This window comes from Panthera onca, chromosome B2 (assembly GCF_046562875.1).
Source record: "Panthera onca isolate mPanOnc1 chromosome B2, mPanOnc1 haplotype 2, whole genome shotgun sequence".
Taxonomy (NCBI): domain Eukaryota; kingdom Metazoa; phylum Chordata; class Mammalia; order Carnivora; family Felidae; genus Panthera; species Panthera onca.
In genome coordinates, this window is record NC_138343.1 from 61,511,063 (window position 1) to 61,533,397 (window position 22,335).

Genomic DNA, 22,335 nt, shown 5'->3' on the forward strand with positions numbered 1-22,335 from the left:
GTAAAATGTAAATCGGTACAGCCACTATGGAAAAGAACATGAAAGCACCACAAAGAATTAAAAATGGAAATACTATATTAATCGGTCATTTTACTGCTGGGTTCTTATCTGAAGAAAATAAAAAAAAATAATTCTAAACTATATGTGGACTCCTATGATTATTGCAACATAATTAACAATAGCCAAGATACATTGGTGACCTAAGTGTCTATTGATAGATGAATGGATAAGTCAGGATGTGTATGCATGATAAATTTTACTCAGCCACAAAGAAAAGAATGAACTTTTGCCATTTATGACAATATGGATGGACCTACGGATTATTATGCTAAGTGAAATAAGTCAGAGAAGGACAAATATCGCATGATTTAACTTACTTTTTGGATAAAAGCAACCAAACAGAAATAGACTAATAAATACAGAGATCAAAACTAGTAGTGGTGGTTGGGATCTGTGAAATAGATGAATGGTATTAAGAGGTGCAAACTTTCAGTTATAAAATAAGTAAGTCATGCCGATGAATATATAGCATAGGAAACATAGTTAGTAATATGTTAATAAGAGTACAGAGTGACAGAGAGTAACTACACTTATCATGGTGAGCATGCCTAATGTGCAGAATTATCAAATCACTATCTTGTACTCCTGAAACAAACATTGTATATCAATGATACATCAATAAGATAAAAATTAAAAATCATGCAAACAGTATTTAAAAATAAAAAAACAGCCACAGCTAAAATAAAAACTGGAATAGAACTCTGCACAGACAGAAAACATCTGAAATATCTGCTTATTCTTAGAACAAACTGTTCATTTTTTCTTAAGAGGGATGTTAGTAATGCAGATAACTAGCTAGATAAGTTATGGGTTGTCTGTAGCATTTGTCAGTGGCCCCTTTAATGGTCACTGTAGATGAATTCAGTCACATGGCTACAGAACACAACATTAATTTCTGCTGCCTTGAGGGTCAGCTTCAGATAAAGTTACAAAATTGGTAGTTTATCTTTAGCCCCTGTGCATGTAAGTGCCTCTTTTTTCCCTTCCGTTATTCTGGAAGATCTCCCTATTCCTTTCCTATGTACTCTTACACATAATTTTCAGTAACTACTAAAAAGTAAACAAAACAAATAATTTCTGCCAACGTAATCATCGATGAGGCTTATGTTCCTATCCCTTTCAAAGTGTATTTGTTTATTACTTGTAAAATGTAAGTAAAATACTTTTTAAGACTAAAGTCTATTTCTTTCAAATAAATATATTAATAACATTTTTATTATCAATTTCTGAGATTTGAGGAAACAGTTTTGGGCACAAAAACATTCTGAATATGCACAAAACCACACTCCATATTTCTTCTATTCATAAATCAAGGCCTAACTATAAATTGCTCTCTATGTCTCCAAACAGACTATTTATAGTTTAAAAAAAATTCAAATTCAGAGGATATGGAATCCCCTAAATGGTAAACATCTTTTAAAATTGGTATCTTTGTGAACAAATTATTTTCCTTTGTAATTTATATTTCATACTACACACCTCATACAACTGGAGGAGATTAGGGTGACTTACAGACTGAGCTAAGTCCATGAGCTGACGTGAGAAAGGAATGATACCGGAAATTGACATATGTTAGTGAAGTCCAAGAGGCATTTAGCTTTCAGAGCATTCTGGAAGTGGTTAGCAGAGACTGAGCATAGGACCATCGACTAGACAAAAAGCAGTCTCCTTCCTATCTCTGAAGTAGTTAGAGTACAAAGGAGGAACTTTGGCCTGAAGGGACAGAACTGAAATTAGCTGAGGGATAGAGTATGGGCTTGTTCATAAGAAATAAGGTAAGAGCCAAATACTAAGAACTTTGGTCAGAATCAATAGGTTCTAAATTTCCACTCCTGTCCATGATGTGATGCTGGGGAGCCAGATTTACGTTTCAGTCTTAAACAATAATATATAGGACGAATATAGGAAGCAACAGCTTTCAGATATTGGACAAGTAGCACAAGAAAATTGTCCCTGAGAGAAGCTGCAGGGCTTGATGTCTCATGATTCACTAATTTCTGTTCACTTATATGTGTGCTTTAATATATTTATGTTTTATGTTTAAAGTCTGTTGTTTGGTATAGTAATCTCTTTTGTGGTATTTTAGCTGCTGATAGTCCCACCCAGTATATTTTACATCTAATGCAGTGTACTGGGCATCTCTAGAAGTTTAATTTGAGCCTTTCTTCTATCTTCCATATATATTTGTCATGCTTAAGATTTATGCTTCCTTCTTGATATAAGGATATTCATACATATTTAACATCCATGTGTACTAATCCTACCAAGTGTGTTATTCTGGGTCTGTTTTTATTATATATCTTCCTCTTTGTTGTGTGTTATATTTTCCTCCTTTCTTGAACGTCTATAATTTTGTATTGCCTGTCAGACATCGCAATTATTATACTTCTGAGTGATAGACTATTTAATTTTGGAAAAAAATAAGTTGGAGGAATTATAATAACGAATTTTAAGATAATATAAAAGTACAATACTCAACAGAATACAGTATTTGTTTAAAAATAGACATATAGAGGGGCTCCTGGGTGGCTCAGTAGGTTAAGCATCTGACTTCAGTTCAGGTCATGATCTTGTGGTTTGTGAGTTCAAGCCCATCATCAGGTTCTGTGCTGACAGCTGAGAGCCTGAAGCCTGCTTCATGTTCTGTGTCTGCCTCTCTCTCTACTCCTCCCCCACTCGTGCTCTGTCACTCTCTCGCTCAAAAATAAATAAACCTCAAAAAAATAGACATACAGAAAAATGGGACAAGATCACAAGTCTGAAAATTGATACATAGACAACTGGTACAATAACTTTTTAAAGGTAGCAAAGACAAATTTTAATAAATTATGTCCAAAAAGGACCATATTATAAGAAAAAGAGGGAAATTGGAAATCTAATGTTAAACAAAGAACCTTAACTCTTTACTTACATATTGTGTAATAATTAACTTCTTATGTATCACAGACTTAATATAAGTGCTAAAACTATTAATAAACTTCTAAAAGAAAATATGAAAAAACTTGGTGATTTTAGGCAAACATTTCTTTTTTCTTAAATTTTTTAATGTTTATTCATTTTGAGAGAGAGAGAGAAAGAGAGAGAGAGAGAAACAGAGCATGAGTGGAGAACGGGCAGAGAGAGGGAGACACAGAATATAAAGCAGGCCACAGCCTCTCTACTGTCAGCACAGAGCCTGACGCAGGCCCAAACTCATGAACCACAAGATCATGACCTGAGCTGAAGCTGGATGCTCAACCAACTGAGCCACCTAGGTGCCCCTAGGCAAAACATTTCTGATACAATAGCACATATATAAAGCACAAAAGGAAATTTTATGAACTGATCTTGATCAAAATTAAAAATTTCTGCTCTTCAAATGCTAAGTTAATGAAAAATAAAAGTTAAAACATAAAATTAGACAAAATATTTTCAAGACATATCTGATAAACAACTTATATCCTGAATATAAAGAACGCTTATAACTCAGTTATCAAATGACAGCCTAATTTCAAAATGAACAAAAGATTTGAAAAAATAATTCCCAAAGATCTGAGGATGGCAAATATGCAAATGGAGAGAGCTACTCACCATTTGTCATTAGGGAAATACAAATAAAATGCAAATGAGGACTACAATGAAAAGCCACAGTATACCCACCAGAATGCATAAATTTCAAAGACTGACCGTGCAAAGTGCTGACAAAGAGGTGGAGGAACTGAAACTGTCATAGAGGAAATATAATATGTTACAATTCCTTTGAAAAAATTTAATAGTTTCTTTAAACATTACCACATGAGGAAAAAAGTAACTGTGTAGTACAGGAACCTGACAAACACTGCCTCAGTCATTTGACCAAACTTAACATTATTAGTGCTAAAGTGAATTGAGAGCATATATCATTGATATGAATATGATGAGAATGGACCTTTAGTGATGCGGTATTTTACCCAAGCCATAGCTCCTGTGTAATCACAAGCAAAACACTAGACAAATCCAAATTAAAAGACATTCTACAAAATACCTGACAAATAAGCCTCAAGACTGTGAAGAACATGAAAAACAAAAAGTCCAAAAAACTGTCACATTCTAGAAAAGATTAAGGAGAGTGATAACTAAATGTAATGTGGTAGCCTGGATAGAATTCTGGAACAGAATAAGACATTAGATAAAAACCAAGGAAATTAGAATAAAGCCTTTACTTTAGTAAATAACAACATATATTCCTTTTCATTCTTTGTGACAAGTGTACCATAGTTATGTATTACATGAGCAATAAAGAAAACTAAATCAAGTGAACACAGGAATCCTCTCTACTTTGTCATATTTTCCAGAAATCTAAACTATTCTAAAATAAAAACTATTAAATATAAAAGTTAGTATATGACCTAGCATATGACTCCTAGGTAGTTACCCAAGAGAAATAAAAGCATATATCTAAGGAATGCCATTAGGTGAATATTCATAGCATCCTTACTTCCAACAGGCAAAAATTGGAAACAAACCAAATATTAATTTAAAAATGAAATATAAAAATATTGTATTATGTTTATATAATGGAATACTACTCAGTGATACAAAGGAATGAAACATTGATATACACAACATGAATCCAGATCTCCCAAAAAAGAACATGCATTGCATAATTCCATTTTTTAAAAATTCTGGAAAATTCAAAATAATCTATAATGACATCAAACTATTCAGTTTGAACAGGGCATGTCAGATACATTACACAAGGGAAACAACAAAACTTTTCAGGGTGATGCAAATGTTTATTGTCTTGATAGTGGTAATGTTTTCATTGATGTATAAATATGTCAAAACTCATCAAACTATATACAATATATGAGCAGATTATATTTCAATTATACCTCCATAAAGATATGAGCAATAAAAGACACAATAAGTGTTCTTTATTTTATCCAGGTCTTTTACACTCATTCTTTGGCCATTTGTGGCAGACTAATGACTCCCCAAATGATATTAAGTCCTGGAAATGTTAGTTTATTTGTAAAAGTGTCTTTGCAGATGTTAAGGTCTACTATCTTAAGATGGGAAGTTATCTTGTTTTATTATTTTGAGCCCTAAATACAATCATATATACCCATCTGTAAGGGAGGCAGAGGGAGATTTGAGAGAGACAAAAAAAGATGAGGCAATGTGACCATGGAGGCAGACATCTAAATGATGGAGCCTCAGGCAAAGCATGAGAAGCTGAAAGAAACAAGGAACGAAGCATCCACTAGCCTCCAGAGAGAAAGCTTGCTTTGACATAGATTCAGAAACTGATGTTGGAATTCTGGTATCCAGAACTGTGAGAGAATAATTTTCTGTTATTTAAAGCCATCAAGTTTGTGATAATATATTACAGCAGCCACAGGAAACACATATAGTTAAACATTTTCAAAGATTTCGATACGCTTTATGTTCAGAAATGTTTATTTGCCTCTGTGATTTTTTGTTGTAGGTTCTTTTTAAAAAGTCACCTTCCCAGACTTCTCTTTTGAATTTAAACTTTGAAATTTAAACTATGAAGCCTACTGCCCCACAGTTTTCCCATCTCAGTTGATACCAAATCCGTCGATACAATTACTTATGCCAAAATTTTACTAGCATCCTACGCTCTCCTCTTCTCCTCACAACCAACACCCAGTGTGTAGGGGAATCTAGTTAGTTCTACCTTCAAAGTATAACCACAATCCAACCATATATTACTATATCTACCACTACTATAGATAGAACTATATAACTATAGATAGAACTAGATCTACTGTATCTACTGAAACTAATTCTGGTCTCAGTAGAATTAGTAAAATAACCTCCAGCTTTTCTTTCTTCTATCCTTACCCTTCTCTAGTAAGCCAGAAATAATTACTATCTTCTTAAAACATGAGCAAGATCAGGGGCACCTGGGTGGCTCAATCGGTTAAGCATCCAACTTCAGCTCAGGTCATGATCTCACAGTTTGTGGGTTCAAGCCCCACGTTGGGCTCTGTGCTGACAGCTCAGAGCCTGGAGCCTGCTTCAGATTCTGGGTCTCCCTCTCTCTCCGCCCCTTCCCCACTTATGCTCTGTCTCTCTCTGTGTCAAAAATAAATGAAACATTAAAAAATAAAAAATACAAAACCATGAACAAGATCAAGTCAGTCATTTGCTTAAAATGTTTCTCAATTTCCCTTAAAGTAAAAGCAATGTCTTTAACATGGCTTACCTAGAAGGCCCTATTTGATCTGGCTTTCCTTTCTTTTTTCTAACCTCCTCCCTATTGTTCTTCCATCCCTCCTTTATTAAATCCCAGCCACAATGATCACCTAGCTGAACTAAAATACCCTGCTTGATGCTTTTGCTCTATTTTGTTGTTGTTGTTGTTTTTTAAATTTTTTTTAATTTTTATTCATTTTTGAGAGACAGAGCATGAGCAGGGGAGGGGCAGAGAGATACAGAATCCGAAGCAGGCTCAAGTCTCCAAGTTGTTGGGGAGACACAGAATCCAAAGCAGGCTTAAGGCTCCAGGCTGTCAGCACAGAGCCCAACACGGGGATAGAACCCACGATCCACGAGATCATGACCTGAGCCAAAGTTGGGCGCTTAACTGACTGAGCCATCCAGGCACTACTCTATTTGTTTTACCTGGAATCCTCTGGGCCTTCATGGAGTTCCAAGTTTGTGCTAAAGTTTCAAATTTACAATGCAGTCTATCCAGACCACTCTATTTAATAAAACAAACATCCCCACAGCTGCCATGCCTTATTCCCCTTACCTTACTCTTCTTGTTCTTTTTCCATAACACTTAGAACCTTTTTATAAGTTTCCTAATTTTACTTATTCAGTACGTGTATTGCTCATTCTCACTGATACTGGAAGGTAAGATCCTTGAATATAATATTTTTTGGTCTCTTTTTCACTGATGTATCTCAAGTGTGCAGAACAATGAATGCATCAGAATGGGCACTCAAATACTTATTGGATAACTTAACAAATACGTTAATTACCATTAAAGTTAAACTGGTTTTCTGTAATTTATTCTCCTTTGAATAAAGTATTATGACAAATGAAAGATCTGACAATATTTCTTGAGTGTGAATTTGTAAAAAATTAATTTTCCTATAGTTCTGGTCAATTTATATACAAATGAACTATCTTATTACTGAACACAATGCTATTTGTATGGATGTCACTTCAAATTATGTGAAAGAAGAAAAGATTTCGTTATTCTGTTGTTTGAATATTTGAACCCAAATTCTCTTCAAACTTTCTAAAATATGTCACATTAGCAAAATTGTTCATACTTTCAAGTCGAAGGACTAGAGCAGCAACTTGCTAAACAATAGTGTGAAGATGTGAAACAACCAATAAACTTCCAAAAAGTTTTTCTTCACTAAAGGAAATATCCTAAAATATTGGAAAACCTGCTGACCTCACTTTCTTACACCATTTACAAAAATGAATTCAAAGTGGATTAAGGACCCGAATGTGAGACCTGAAACCACAAAAAATCCAGAAGAAAGCACAGAAAGTAAATAATTTCTCTGATACTGGCCATTGTAATATTTTTCTTGATGTGTCTTCTGAGGCAAGAGAAACAAAGGAAAAATAAACTATTGGGACTACATCAAAATTAAAAGTTACTGCACAGAAAAGCAAATAATCAACAAAAAAAAGGCAACCGACAGAATGGCAGAAGATATTTACAAATGACACATCACATGGACATCTATAAAGAACTTGTAAAACTCAACACACAAAAACAAACAATTCAGTTAAGAAATGGGCAGAAGACATGAATAGACATTTTTCCAAAGAAGACACACAGATGACTAATGAACACATGAAAGATGCTCAACACCACTCATCATCAGGGAGATACAAATCAAAACCATGATGAGATACCAACTCACACCTGTCAGAATGGCTAAAATTAACAATATAGGAAACAACAGATGTTGGCAAGGATGCTTACACTTTTGGTGGGAATAAAAACTGGTACAGCCACTCCAAAAAACAGTAAGGAGTTTACTCAAAAAGGTAAAAATAGAACTACTCTAAACCAGCAATTGCACTGCTAGGCATTTACCCAAAAGATACAAAAATACTGACTAAAAAGAATACAAGCACCCTGATATTTATAATAGCATTACCAACAATAGCCATATTATAAAAAGAGCCAAAACATCCATGGACTGATGAATGGATAAATAAGATGTGGTGTATATATCTACTATGGAATATTTTTCAGCCATCAAAAAGAACAAAATCTTGCCATTTGCAACAACATAGATCGAGCTAGACTGTGTTATGATAAAATAAGTCAGAGAAAGACAAATACCTGATGATTTCACTCATGTGGAATTTAAGAAACAAAACAGATGAACACAGGGGGAGGGAAAAAAAAAAGACAGGGAAGAAAACCATAAGAGATTTTTAACTATAGAGAATAAACTAAGGGTTCCTGGAGAGGAGATGGACATTAAGGAGGGCACTGGTTGTGATAAGCAGTGGGTGTTAACTGTAAGGGATGAATCACTAAATTCTACTCTTGAAACCAGTATTACACTATATGTTAATTAACTAGGATTTAAATAAAAACGTAATATATGTATACATATATAAAGAACTTATATAAATAAACACCAAAAAATAATCCAATTAAAAAATGGGCAGAAGACATAAACATACATTTCTCTAAAGACAGATGGTCAATAACACGTGGAAAGATTCTTAACAATACTAATCTTCATGGGAAAGCAAATTAAAACACAATAAGCTATCACCTCACACCTGTCAGAATGGCTAAAATAAAAAACACAAGAAACGATAGGTGTTGGCACGATATGGAGAAAACAGAACTCTTGTGCACTGTTGGTGGGAATGCAAACTGGTGTAACCACTGTGGAAAACAAGTATAGAGTTTCCTCAAAAAGTTAAAAATAGAGGGGCACCTGGGTGGCTCAGTCAGTTCGACTTTGGCTCAGGTCATGATCTCATGGTTTGTGAGTTGGAGCCCTGCATCAGGCTCTGTGCTGACAGCTCGGATTTTGTGTCTCCTTTGTTCTCTGCCCCTCCCCCATGCATCATGCATATTCTCTCTCTCTCTCTCTCTCTCTCTCTCAAAAATAAACATTTATTTTTTTAAAAAAGTTAAAAATAGAATTACCATTGCCCTACTGAGTATTTACCCAAAGAATACAAAAACACTAATTCAAAAAATATATGCAGCCCTATGTTTAGGCAGCATTAATTACAATAGCCAAATTCTGGAAGCATCCCAAGTATCCATCAATAGATGAATGGCTAAAGAAGATGTGATACACACACACACACACACACACACACTGAAACATTTCTTGGCCATAAAAAAATAATGAAATTTTGCCATTTGCAACAACATAGATCTAGATAGTATAATGCTAAGTGAAAAAAGTTAATCATAGAAAGAAAAATACAATATGATTTAACTCATATGTGGCATTTAAAAAACAAATGAACAAAGAAGAAAAGAGACAAACCTACAACAGACTCTTAACTCTAGAGATCGAACTGATGGTTACCAGAGGAAGGTCAGTGGAGAAATGGATGAAGTAAGTGATGGAGATTAAGACTACACTTATGACGATGAGCACTGAGTAACCTATAGAATTGCTGAATCACTATATTGTACACCTGAAGCTAATATAACACTATAGGTTAACTATACTGGAATTAACATAAAATAAAAATTTTTAATTAAAAAAATAAAATAAAGGAAATCTGCTGACCTCTTAAACAATTGCATGACCACTTAGTTGACACAAATACAGACTGAAATTTAAACTCCCCCAGGGAAAACTATTGGAATTAAACAGCAAGTGTATTTTCATGACAGTGAGAAATTGCTCTCAACGTTCTGACAAGTATATTTGGAACAAAGACAGAAGAACACAGTACAGTGCACTTCAAAATTTTATAGTAATTCAATATGAAATTATTAGGCATTTATAAATATTATTCTGCTTGTGAACTAACAGACCTAATTAAAAGTTGTGGGATTGAATGACATGCTACTTTCCATTGAGTTTTTATATTTTAGGTTTTCATATACAATTCATAAGGTATGATTTTAAAATGTTTCAAAAAGGACTATGGAGGCATTATAATCCTTTATAAGTCAGGTTGCTATCACTGGAAATTCCAGGCTACAAAAGTTTCCTCAAGGTTTTGGACTGGAAATATAAATCATATTTTTACTTCCTTCTGTACTGCATAGTACCTATATGGAGCCAAATATATAGTTGATACTTAATAAATATTTATTAAATAATGAAAGAGTAATGATAGTTACCTTGACATATAACTGAATTTCTTAACCTTAATAATACCTTGCATGAATTCTTGAAAAATGAGATTTTTTTTCCAAATAGCTGCTTTTTAAGTGCCTATTGCTTTAGGGCAGTTCTACTTAAGCTACCATTCACATCAGCACACTGATTAATCCCATTAACACTCCATCTATCCTTTTGCTGAAATGGTATTTCTCTTTTATCAAACATATAAAGGCAATTACAGTAAATGGCTCTATCCATTTATATCAGTGATTTTACACATTGTTCAAACCGTATTAAATAAGGTGCCATCTCAATATTTAACATTTCAATAAATTTTAGGACAAATAGACTTACTGTAACTTGAAAGCAGAGGTGAAATATCTTGATATTTAATCTTCAATGTCTTTTTCCTAAGAATGAGAGTTATAAAAAAAATGATAAACATTGTTTAGTGCTGGATTGAGCCATATGCACCAAAACTTCATATTTTTCCTGGAATCTCAGAATAAAACCTTATTGGAAATCAAGCCATTGCATATGTAATTATTTCAGTTAACATGAGGTTTCTACTGGAGTAAGGTGGGCCATTACCAATATGACTGCTGTCTGCTATTGTTCTAAGGAGAAAAAAGACACAAAGACACATGCACAATGGAGACAACTATGTGAAGACAGAGGGAGTGTGGAGTGATGCATCTACAAGCCAAAAAAAGAGCAAGAATTGCCTGCAACTACCAGAAGGTAGGATGAGACAAGAAATCATCCTCCTCCAAAGTTTCAGAAAGTGACAGCACCTTCATTCTGGACTTTCAGCCTCCAGAACCAAGAGAATAAATTTCCTTTGTTCTAAACAAACCCAGTTTGTGGTACTTTGTTAGGGAAACCCCAGGAGACTAACACACTTAGTTTTTGCTTAATCAATTTATGTGCAATATAAAAATCTATAATTTACATGACCACCTCACCCCCTCCTACAACCCCCAAGTCAATGAGAGACTGGATGTTTTAACGCTCTCTATTTCAAGAAACATGGCATACATTTTGGAAATGTCTGTGACTACATTTCAGTGATTAGTCACTTCAAATCTGTGACACTAAGGAAATTTATTTTATTTAAGAAAACAGATAATCTTTAAATGTTTGTATAGAAATGCTTCCATATAAGAATATTCATATATATAAAACAATTCAAATTTTAATTAAAAAATATTTGAAAAACTTTTCCTTTTAGCATTTATGAGTCACAGAGACTGAGACACTCTGAAGGTAATGAATTGTCAATAAGTGGCTCAAAAATTGAAAATTCCAATTCTGGATTTAGGGTTTTAATGCAATATTTTACACAATAGGCTCTTATGTTAAGAAGTGGGCATATATCTGTACACTATTTTCATATTTTTCCAATATTTATTTCATCCCTCCCCAAATAATGTAGTCATCCCACCTATAAGTCACTTTCCTCCCCTCAAAAACTATGTTTCAGCCTAGAAAGCTAGCTTTGAAAAAAATGGATAAAATATGTTGCCAGACATTATCCTAGTCATGAAAATGTCTTTTTTAATATACTCGCTCCATAAAAATAGAGAGAAAATGAATTCTACTTTAATAAGATAAACTGGTTGTGTGTGTGTGTGTGTGTGTGTGTGTGTGTGTGTGTGTGTTTAAGAAACACTGAACAGGGGCGCCTGGGTGGCGCAGTCGGTTAAGCGTCCGACTTCAGCCAGGTCACGATCTCACGGTCCGTGAGTTCGAGCCCCGCGTCAGGCTCTGGGCTGACAGCTCGGAGCCTGGAGCCTCTTTCCGATTCTGTGTCTCCCTCTCTCTCTGCCCCTCCCCCGTTCATGCTCTGTCTCTCTCTGTCCCAAAAATAAAAAAAAATTAAAAAAAAAAAAAAAAAAAAAAAGAAACACTGAACAAAAGAGTTTGCTCCCTGCTCTGAACAGAACAGAAATATTGATTTTCCATCACTCAACCCAGAAGATCCAACAGTGCTGGAGAATTTATAGGCTATAGAGGGGAAACTAGATGATTATAGCTATACTACAACTTGCATTGTGTTATTAACTAGTAATTACTAATTTTCCAGTAATGTACAAATCTGGGGATTTGTACATTAAAACATCATCTATGTGTCCTTATGTTTATTTTTGTCCTATCAATACACATCTCTGCTACTTCTCAAAGTCTGGACAAAAGAGGCAGTACAATATGCTAAGAAATATGATGAGAGAGTGAATTAGTGAGGACTGGAACTAGAATCCCTGTGGGCTTAAAGACAAAAAACATCCAGGTTGTCATCTTGTAGTCATTTTTCTTTTTTTATTTTATCCATGGATAGTATTCATCCAATACTCCAAAAAGTTTAAAAAACTTTATTATAGTGTTTAAAAAACACTATAATACATTATTTCTGTTCACAATCTTATATCCTTAACTCATTTTTAAGCAATTTTAAATCAGGTTGAGTAACAAGTTATACTTAGCTACATATTTGGTTGTTCGTATTTGGCACAATGACTTTAGACAAGTAGTGAGGAACTCAGAGTCACATAATTCATGCTTTTCTAGTTTATCTCTGATTGATTATGACTTGTACTTTTCTTGGATCTCTTTTAAAATAACACTGAAATTAAACTAATGCTGTGTACAATTCCTTCCCTTAGGATACTATCTATAACCAGAACAAAAAAGATTGAGCTGAATTATGATTTTATTTTAGGTACGAAATTGAAATTAGATATAAGTTAAGTAATATATGAGAAAGTGCTATGTGTAAAATTATAAAGTGGTATTTTAGAATTCCCCTAGAAAGCCATCCGGCCCTGGACTCTTGTTTGTTGGGAGAATTTTGATTACTAATTCAATTTCTTTACTGGTTATGGGTTTGTTCAAATTTTCTATTTCTTCATAAGGTGCTAACTGTAAAAGTTCATTTTAGTAATGATTTCAAATACAAAATATATTAAACCTGTAGTTAAAAAAATAGTCTTTGGAATGTGTTGGTTTATCAGCAATTTTCAGGATCTGATATTCATAACCATTAATTAATGAGTTTGTTGATATATGTTATAATTGTCAAATTAATAAAACCTTGTCTATTAAATATGTATGTGCTTTTCTAAACTTTATTTTAGTTGATGCAAAACACTTCACTGGATATACTCTCTTGGTAAAGCCTACTAGAATCTGAAGCAATTCTTTCTACAGAAATGTTTGCTTTTGTTTTTAATCTTGAACCAATACCTCTGCTGTACAATAGAACTTAAGTCTCTACATATTAAGAAAATTTTACCGAGGAAATTTGGAAAGTGGTAATATAGTATTCTGTATTTTGATTCTGTTGCTATTAAACACATATTTGCTTTAACAGTGCCTTTCTTTTACGCTGGACGCATAGAATAAATATAGGTTGAAGTTTTTACCTAGTGAAAAGTCACATTTCTCCTAATACAATTGTCTCTATATAGTGCAAGTGTACCTCAGTCTAGGAGTCTTAAAACTCAGCGACTTGAGGGAGGGGCCAAGATGGCAGAGCAGCATGGAAGGTTTTTTTGCCTCTCTCTTTCCTGAAATGCAGCTAGATCAACACCAAACCATCTTGCACACCTAGGAAACTTACCTGAGGATTAACACAATAATCTGCACAACCTGAACCACAGAACTCGGCAGGTACGTGGCACGGAGAGGTGAATTGGGAGTGAGAAAAGCCGTGGAGAGAGAAAAGTGAGAGGGCGGAGAGCACAGGAAAAGCACTCCCCATTGAAAGCAGCTGAAGAGAAAGAGATAGAGTGGAAACAGATGCAAAGGGACTGAATGAAAAAAGGAGAAAGGAGAGGGTTTAAATTCCATTAAGATTCTAAATAACAGGGGAGCACAGCTCAGTACCTGGTGGTGCTCTGCTGGGAAGGGCGAATCTCTAGGAGCAGACAGCAAGGTCCGAAGTGTCCCCAGGCCACATGGGGAGTGGCAGTTACCCTTCGCCACAGGCCAAGATCCCAGCAGACCCCCCAGAGAAGAGCCACTTTCACGGGTGCTGAAACAAGGACATTAAGGGTGAAGCCTCGTGCCAGATGTGTGTCGTGATTTACCATAATCTCTGAAACAAAGCTGCTACACGATCACACAACTTTTTAGGGGTGGGTTGGCACCCGACCTGCAGTCTCCGGGCATCCACAGCAGCAAAGTCACAGGAACATTCCTGGGGGCAGACAAGCACCCAGCCACTGCTCAGCGAGACCCTCCCCCAGGAGGGTCTGAGTGGGTCAAAGCTGCAGAGCCCTCAGAAGAGAGGGGTTTCGAAACACAACCCCATGTCAGATAAAACTCGGAAGAAGGTGCCACCTGGCAGGCTGATAGCTTGGTCAGTGACAGTTTGGTAGCAGGAAATGGACGGAAGTTGGAGACAAAGGAGGGGTGCTTGGTTGCCGGTCTTCAAGAGCACAGAGTTCTGATTCCAGGGACGAGGTAGTTGGGTGACGCCATTTCACTTCTCCCGCCCAAGAGCATACGTGCCCACACGCACCACAAAGGATCCTCCACAGTGAACTAAGCAACGCCATCTAGTGGAGAATAGAGCTGTTACACCAAGCCCTGCTCAACTGAGCGGACTGCACTCTAGAGGAGCACCATAAGTCTCTCCACCTGCTAGTTTACGAACTATAAAGTGCTTCACAGTTTGACTCCTAGGGGAAACTGGATGTAATTTCAATCATATTTCATTCTCTTCACTGGTCTATCTAATCAACTTTTTTCTTTTTCTTTCCTTTTCTTATTCTTCAATACAGAAAGAAAAAATTATTTTTATTTTGTTTATATAAAAAAAGATTTTTCTTTAATTTTTTCTACTCTATTTTTTACTTTTTTATACTTTTTTTCAATTTTACTTTACTTTCATCATTTCATTTCATCCTATTTTGTTGCATTCATTTTTTTAATTTGCAAACATTTCCCCTTACTCCCCCCCCCCTTTTTTTCTTTGTGTTTCTTTCCCTTTTTTTCTCTATTCTGTCAAGATTCTTTCAACAACCAGACCAAAACACACCCAGGATCTAGCATCCTTTACTTGATTTTTTTGTGTTGTTTTTAATTTTTTAAATTTTTACTATTTTTTTATTTTATTAAGTATATTTTTCCCTTCAAATGAAATGAAGGAATTCATCCTAAAAGAAAGAATAGGAAGCAATGACAGTCAGGGCTTACTCAACACAGACACAAGCAGGATATCTGGACAAGAATATAGAATCATGATAATAAAAATACTAGATGGGGTTGAGAAAAGCATAGAATCCTTTTCTGCAGAGTTAAAAGAAGAAAAATCTAGTCAGGACAAAATTAAAAATGCTATAACTGTGATGCAATCTTGAATGGATGCTATGGAGGTAAGGATGGATGTAGCAGAGCAGTAAAGCAGATATAGAGGACAGATTTATGGAGAATAATGAAGCAGGAAAAAAGAGGGAACCTAAGGCAAAAGAGCTTGATATAAGAATTAGAGAACTCAGTGACTCAGTAAAAGGGAATAACATCTGAATCATAGAGGTCCCAGAAAAGGAAGAGAGAACAAGGGGTAGAAGGGTTATGTGAGCAAATCATAGCTGAAAACTTTCCTAACCTGGGGAAAGACACAGACATCAAAATTCAGAAAGCACAGAGAACCCCCATTAGATTCAACAAAAACAGACCATCAACAAGGTAAATATCATAGTCAAATCCACAAAAGACACAAGCCCACAGGGAAAGGATCGTGAAAGCAACCAAGGAAAAAAAAAAGTCCTTAACCTACAAGGGAAGACAGGTCAGGTTCGCAGCAGACCTGTCCACAGAAACTTGGCAGCCAGAAAGGAATGGCAGGGTATATTCAGTGTGCTACATCAGAAAAATATGCAGCTAAGAATTCTTTATCCAGCAAGGCTGTCATTCAAAATAAAAGGAGAGAGAAAAAGTTTCCCAAACAGAAATTAAAGGAGTTCATGACTACTAAACCAGCAATGCAAGAAATTTTAAGTGGGACTCTCTGAGAGGAGAAAAGATGAAACAAAACAAAAAGACCAAAAACAACAATGACTAGAAAGTACCAGAGAATGCCACCAGAAATTCCAACTCTACAGGCGACATAATGGCAATAAATTCATATCTTTCAGTGCTCACTCTAAATGTCAATGGACTAAATGCTCCAAATCAAAAGATGTAGGGTAACAGAATGCATAAGAAAACAAAATCCATCTATATGCTATTGACAAGAGACCCATTTTAGACCTAAAGTCACCTTCAGATTGAAAGTAAGGGGATGGGGAACCATCTATCATACTAATGGTTGCCAAAAGAAAGCTGGAGTAGCCATACTTATATCAGACAATCTAGATTTTAAAATAAAGACTGTAACAAGAGATAAAGAAGAGCATTATATCATAATTTAGGGTCTATCCACCAAGAAGATCTAACTATTATAAAATTTATGCTCCCAAAGTGGAAGCACATAAATATGTAAATCAATTAATCACAAACATAAATAAACTCATTGATAATAATACCACGATAGTAGGAAACTTCAATACCCCACTTATAGCAATAGACATATCATTTAAACAGAAAATCAATAAGGAAACAGAGGCTTCGAATGGCACACTGGACCAGATGGACTTAACAGATATATTCAGAAAATTTCATCATAAAACAGCAGCATACACATTGTTCTCGACTGCACATGGAAAATTCTCCATAATAGATCACATACTGGGACACAAATCATCCCTCAACAAGTACAGAAAGATGGAGATCATACCGTGCCTATTTTCAGACCACAACACTATGTAACTCGAAATCAACTACAAGAAAAAATTTGGAAAGACAACAAATACTTGGAGACTAAAGAACATCCAACTGAAGAATGAATGGGCTAACTAAGAAAGTAAAGAGTAAATTAAAAAGTATGTGGAAGCCAATGAAAATGAAAACACAACCCAAAACCTCTGGTGTGCAGCAAAGACATCATAAGAGGGAAATAGATAGTAACCAAGGCCTTCCTAAATAAGGAAGAAAGATCTCAGATACAGAACCTAACCTTACACCTTAAAGAGCTGGGAAAAGAACAGTAAATAAACCAAAACCAGAATAAGAGGGGAAATAATAAAGATTAGAGCAGAAATCAATGCTATAAACAACAACAACAACAACAACAACAACAACAACAACAACAAAACAGTAGAACAGATCCATGAAACCAGGAGCTGGTTCTTTGAAAGAATTAACAAAACTGATAAACTCCTAGCCAATTTGATCAAAAAGAAAATGGAAAGGACACAAATAAATAAAATCAAGAATTAAAGAGAGGAGATCAGAAACAACACTGCATAAATAAAAACAATAATAAGAGAATATTATGAGCAATTATATGCCAATAAATTGGGCAATCTGGAAGAAATGGACAAATTCCTAGAAACATATAAATGACCAAAACTGAAACAGGAAGAAATAGAAAATTTGAACAGATCCATAACCAGTAAAGAAATCAAATTAAAATAAAAAATCTGCCAACAAACAAGAGTCCAGAGTTGGGATGGCTTTCCAGGGGAATTCTACCAAACATATAAAGAAGAGTAAACACCTATTCTTTTGAAGCTGTTCCAAAAAATAGAAATGGAAGGAAAACTTCCAAACTCATTCTATGAAGCCAGCATTACCTTGATTCCAAAACCAGATAAAGATCCCAATAAAAGGAGAAATACAGATCAATTTCCCTGATGAACAAGGACACAAAAATCCGCAACAAGATATTAGCCAATTGGATCCAAAAATACATTTAAAGAATATTCACCACAACCAAGTGGATTTATACCTGGGATTCAGGGCTGGTTCAATGTCTGCAAAAAAATCAGTGCGATACATCACACCAATGAAAGAAAGGACAAGAATCATATGATCCTCTCAATAGATGCAGAGAAAGCATTTGACAAAATATAGCAACCTTTCTTGAAAAAAACCCTCAAGAAAGTAGGGATAGAAGGATCATATCTCAAGATAACAAAGGCCATATATGAAAGACACACCACTCATATCATCCTCAATGGGGAAAAACTGAGAGCTTTCCTCCTAAGGTCAGGAACATGACAGGAACATGACAGGGATGTCCACTGTCACCACCTTTATTCAACATAGTATTGGGAAGTCCTAGCCTCAGCAATCAGACAACACAAAGGAATAAAAGGAATCAGCAAGGAGGAAATCAAACTTTCACTCTTCACAGATGACATGATACTCTACATGGAAAACCCAAAAGGTTCCACCAAATAACTGCTAGAACTGATTCATGAATTCAGCAAAGTTGGAGGATATAAAATCAATGCACATAAATTTGTTGCATTCCTATACACCAATAATGAAGCAACAAAAAGAGAACTCAAGGAATCTATCCCATTTACAATTACACCAAAAACCATAAAATACCTAGGATAAACCCAACCAAAGAGGTAAAAAATCTATACACTGAAAACTATAGAAAGCTTATAAAAGAAATTGAAGAAGACACAAAAAGATGGAAAAACATTACATGCCCATGGCTTGGAAGAACAAATATTGTTAAAATGTTTATACTACCCAAAGCAATCTACATATTCAATGCAAACCCTATCAAAATAATACCAGCATTCTTCACAGAGCTAGAACAAACAATCCTAAAAATTGTATGGAACCAGAAAAGACCCTGAATAGTCAAAGTAATCATGAAAAAGAAAACCAAAGCTGGAGGTATCACAATCCCAGACTTCAAGCTATGCTACAAAGCTGTAACTATCAAGACAGTATGGTACTGGCACAAGAACAGACACTCAGATCAAGGGAACAGAATAGAGAGCCCAGAAATGGACCCACAAACGTATGGCCAACTAATCTTTGAAAAAAGCAGGAAAGAATATCTAATGGAATAAAGACAGTCTCTAGCAAATGGTGGGAGAACTGGTCAGCGACATGTGGCAAAATGAACCTGGACCACTTTCTTACACCATACACAAAAATAAACTCAAAACGGATGAAAGACCTAAACATAAGACAGGTAGCCATCATAATCCTAGAGAAGAAAGCAGGTAAAAACCTCTTTGACCTCAGTTGCAGCAACTTCTTAACACATCTCTGGAGGCAAGGGAAACAAAAGCAAAAATGAACTAGTGGGACCTCATCAAAATGAAAAACTTCTGACAGCAAAGGAAACAATCAGAAAAACTAAAAGGCAACCAGCGGAATGGGAGAAGATATTTGCAAAGGTCATATCAGATAAAGGTCATATCAGATAATATCCAAGATCTATAAAGAACTTATCAAACTCAACACCCAAAAAACAAATAATCCAGTGAAGAAATGGGCAAAAGACATGAATAGACACTTCTTCAAAGAATACATCCAGATGACTAACAGGCCCATGAGAAAATGCTCAACATCACCCATCAACTGGGAAATACAAATCAAAAGCACAATGCATTACCATGTCACACCAGTCAGAAGGGCTAAACTGAACAACTCAGGCAACAACAGATGTTGGCAAAGATGCAGAGAGAGAGGATCTCTTTTACACCACTGGTGGGAATGCAAACTGGTGCAGCCACTTTGAAAAACAGTGTGGAGTTCCTCAAAAAATTAAAAATAGAACTACCCTACAAGCCAGCAATGGCACTGCTAGGTACGTATCCAAGAAACACAAGTGTGCTGTGTTGAACGGGCACATGTACCCCAATGTTTGTAGAAGTGCTATCAACGATAGCCAAAATATGGAAAGAGCCCAGATGTCCATCAACAGATGAATGGATAAAGAAGATGTGGTATATATACAATGGAGTATTACTTGGCAATCAAAAAAAATTAAATCTTGCCATTTGCAACTATGTGGATGGAACTAGAGGGTATTATGCTAAGTGAAATTAGTTAGACAGAGAAAGACAAATATCACATGATTTCACTCATATGTGGAATTTAAGATCCAAACAGATGCACGTAATGGAAGAAAAGCAAAAATTATATAAAAACAAGGAGGGCAAGAAAACATAAGAGACTCTTAAATACAATGAACAAACTGAGGGTTGCTGGAGAAGTGTTGGGTGGTGGTATTGGCCAAATGGATGAGGTGCATTAAGGAAGACACTTGTTTGGATGAGCAATAGGGTTATACATAGGGGACAAATCACTGGACTCTACTCCTGAAATCATTGCACTATATGCTAACTTGCATGTGAATTAAAAAATAAAAATAATAAATAAATAAATAAATAAATAAATAAATAAATAAATAATTGTTTTAAATCGGTGACATATATATTATATATAATATGACAATACATTTCTAACCATTTCCAGTTGTTCATAACTTTAGAATACAAAAGGATAGTATATTATTGAAGAAATATCCAATTATGTTATAACTGGAAGTCCCAAACTTATTATTTACTTATCCATGTGGTTTCTAAAAGATGTAAATATACTTTCAGTAGCCATGGTCAGTACTAGAGTAACCATGAGAAGTTCGATTATTCCATTTTAAGTAAGGAATCTTCAAAGGATGTTTCAGGAGATAAACTTTATGTGTTTAAAATTTTAGCCTTTGAAGGAGACTTGATGCCTGTCCTTGGAAAGGATAACACAGTATTTTGTAAAGTGTGCAGTAAAATTTCTCTCGATTTAACAGATCACTTTTTGCCTCAAACAGTCCACGAATTAACTCTTTTAGAATACTCATCATGTTTGTTTAGATAGAATCAAACTCAATAGATTATTTTTTGGCAATGGTAAACATAAAGCAAGCAACTATCATAAGATTAGAAACTTCCAGGCAATAGTTTTAAAATTTTGAGAAAAATATATTTATGCAAATTTGATTACTAAAGAACATGTTTTAAGTGCATATATATATATTTACTTCAAGACCATACAATTTAGAACTTAATTAAGACATAATTAGATTCAGTTTGTTTGCAGGTTTATTTGATAGAAAACTCAGTGTTATAAACTTTTTTAGTTTTCACAAACTAAGAGATTTGACTATTTAGTAAGAAGTTGGGATTCCTTCAAGGAAAAAGTAGTGTCTAGAACAAGCCCATTTTTATACATTAGGTTCTAGCCATTAATCTCCTACAAAGCTGACTGTAGCAATTCTCATTAGATTTCCTCCCTATCCCATGGACTTGATAATTTGCAAAGGTTGAATTGAATCACAATCCCTTGCCCATAGTTTCATCCAATCTACTCTTTTTCTGTCATAATAGTGCTTTTCCAACTAATTAGGTCATTACTCTGCTTCCTATTTTTAATTTGTGGATAATATTCTGCCTTTCCTTGGCAAGTTACACCTGTTTCCCATTATCAGTGCCTTCTCTCCCTATACCTAGAGTAATATTACCTCCACTGGCTGACCCAGAATCCTCCATGGATTTCTTACCTGATGTCAACTCTATATTTAGACATGGACTTACTGTATACCTTTATACTTGCTCTTACTCTACATTTTAAATATCAGTGCTTATACCTCAGAACTCTAAAGTTGCTTTGCATTGGACCAATGACATCCCTACCGAATTTTCATTTACCAGGGCATGTCCAACATAGTGCTGACATAAGATCTGCAAGATCTTGAATGAGAGGCTATTCTTATGGCTGTCTATAAATTGATATTTCTTTAAATTTATCTGTCATTAACGTTGATCATAAACCAACTCTACCTATTGTATCAGGAACTTTGTCAGGAGAATGATTTTTTATTAATATTGTGTTCCCAGAGATGCCTACTACAGGGGTTATAAACATTCAAACCAGCAAAATATAGAAAGTGACTACTGTATGTTAGATGTCTGGGGAGCTGTCTTATGGAGTGAGACTACTGGGTGGATACAGGAGTCTATTAAATTGTTAAGGTTCTTAATCATATGACAATGTAACAATAAGCAATAGGGACCTACATAAATATTTTTAAAATATATGAATAATGTCACAGAGTTTATGATTTAGAAATTATCTG

At 35.0% G+C, this 22,335-nt stretch overlaps 1 long non-coding RNA gene across 1 annotated transcript in view; it reads right to left on the minus strand.

Moving 5' to 3' along the window:
- The window catches only part of LOC132666445 (uncharacterized), a 116,566-nt gene that overhangs the window by 84,899 nt on the left and 9,332 nt on the right, over window positions 1-22,335 (minus strand). Inside the window, exon 2 of the long non-coding RNA XR_009604672.3 lies at window positions 10,698-10,753. This is a non-coding gene — a long non-coding RNA (uncharacterized LOC132666445). The remainder of the gene's footprint in view (window positions 1-10,697; window positions 10,754-22,335) is intronic.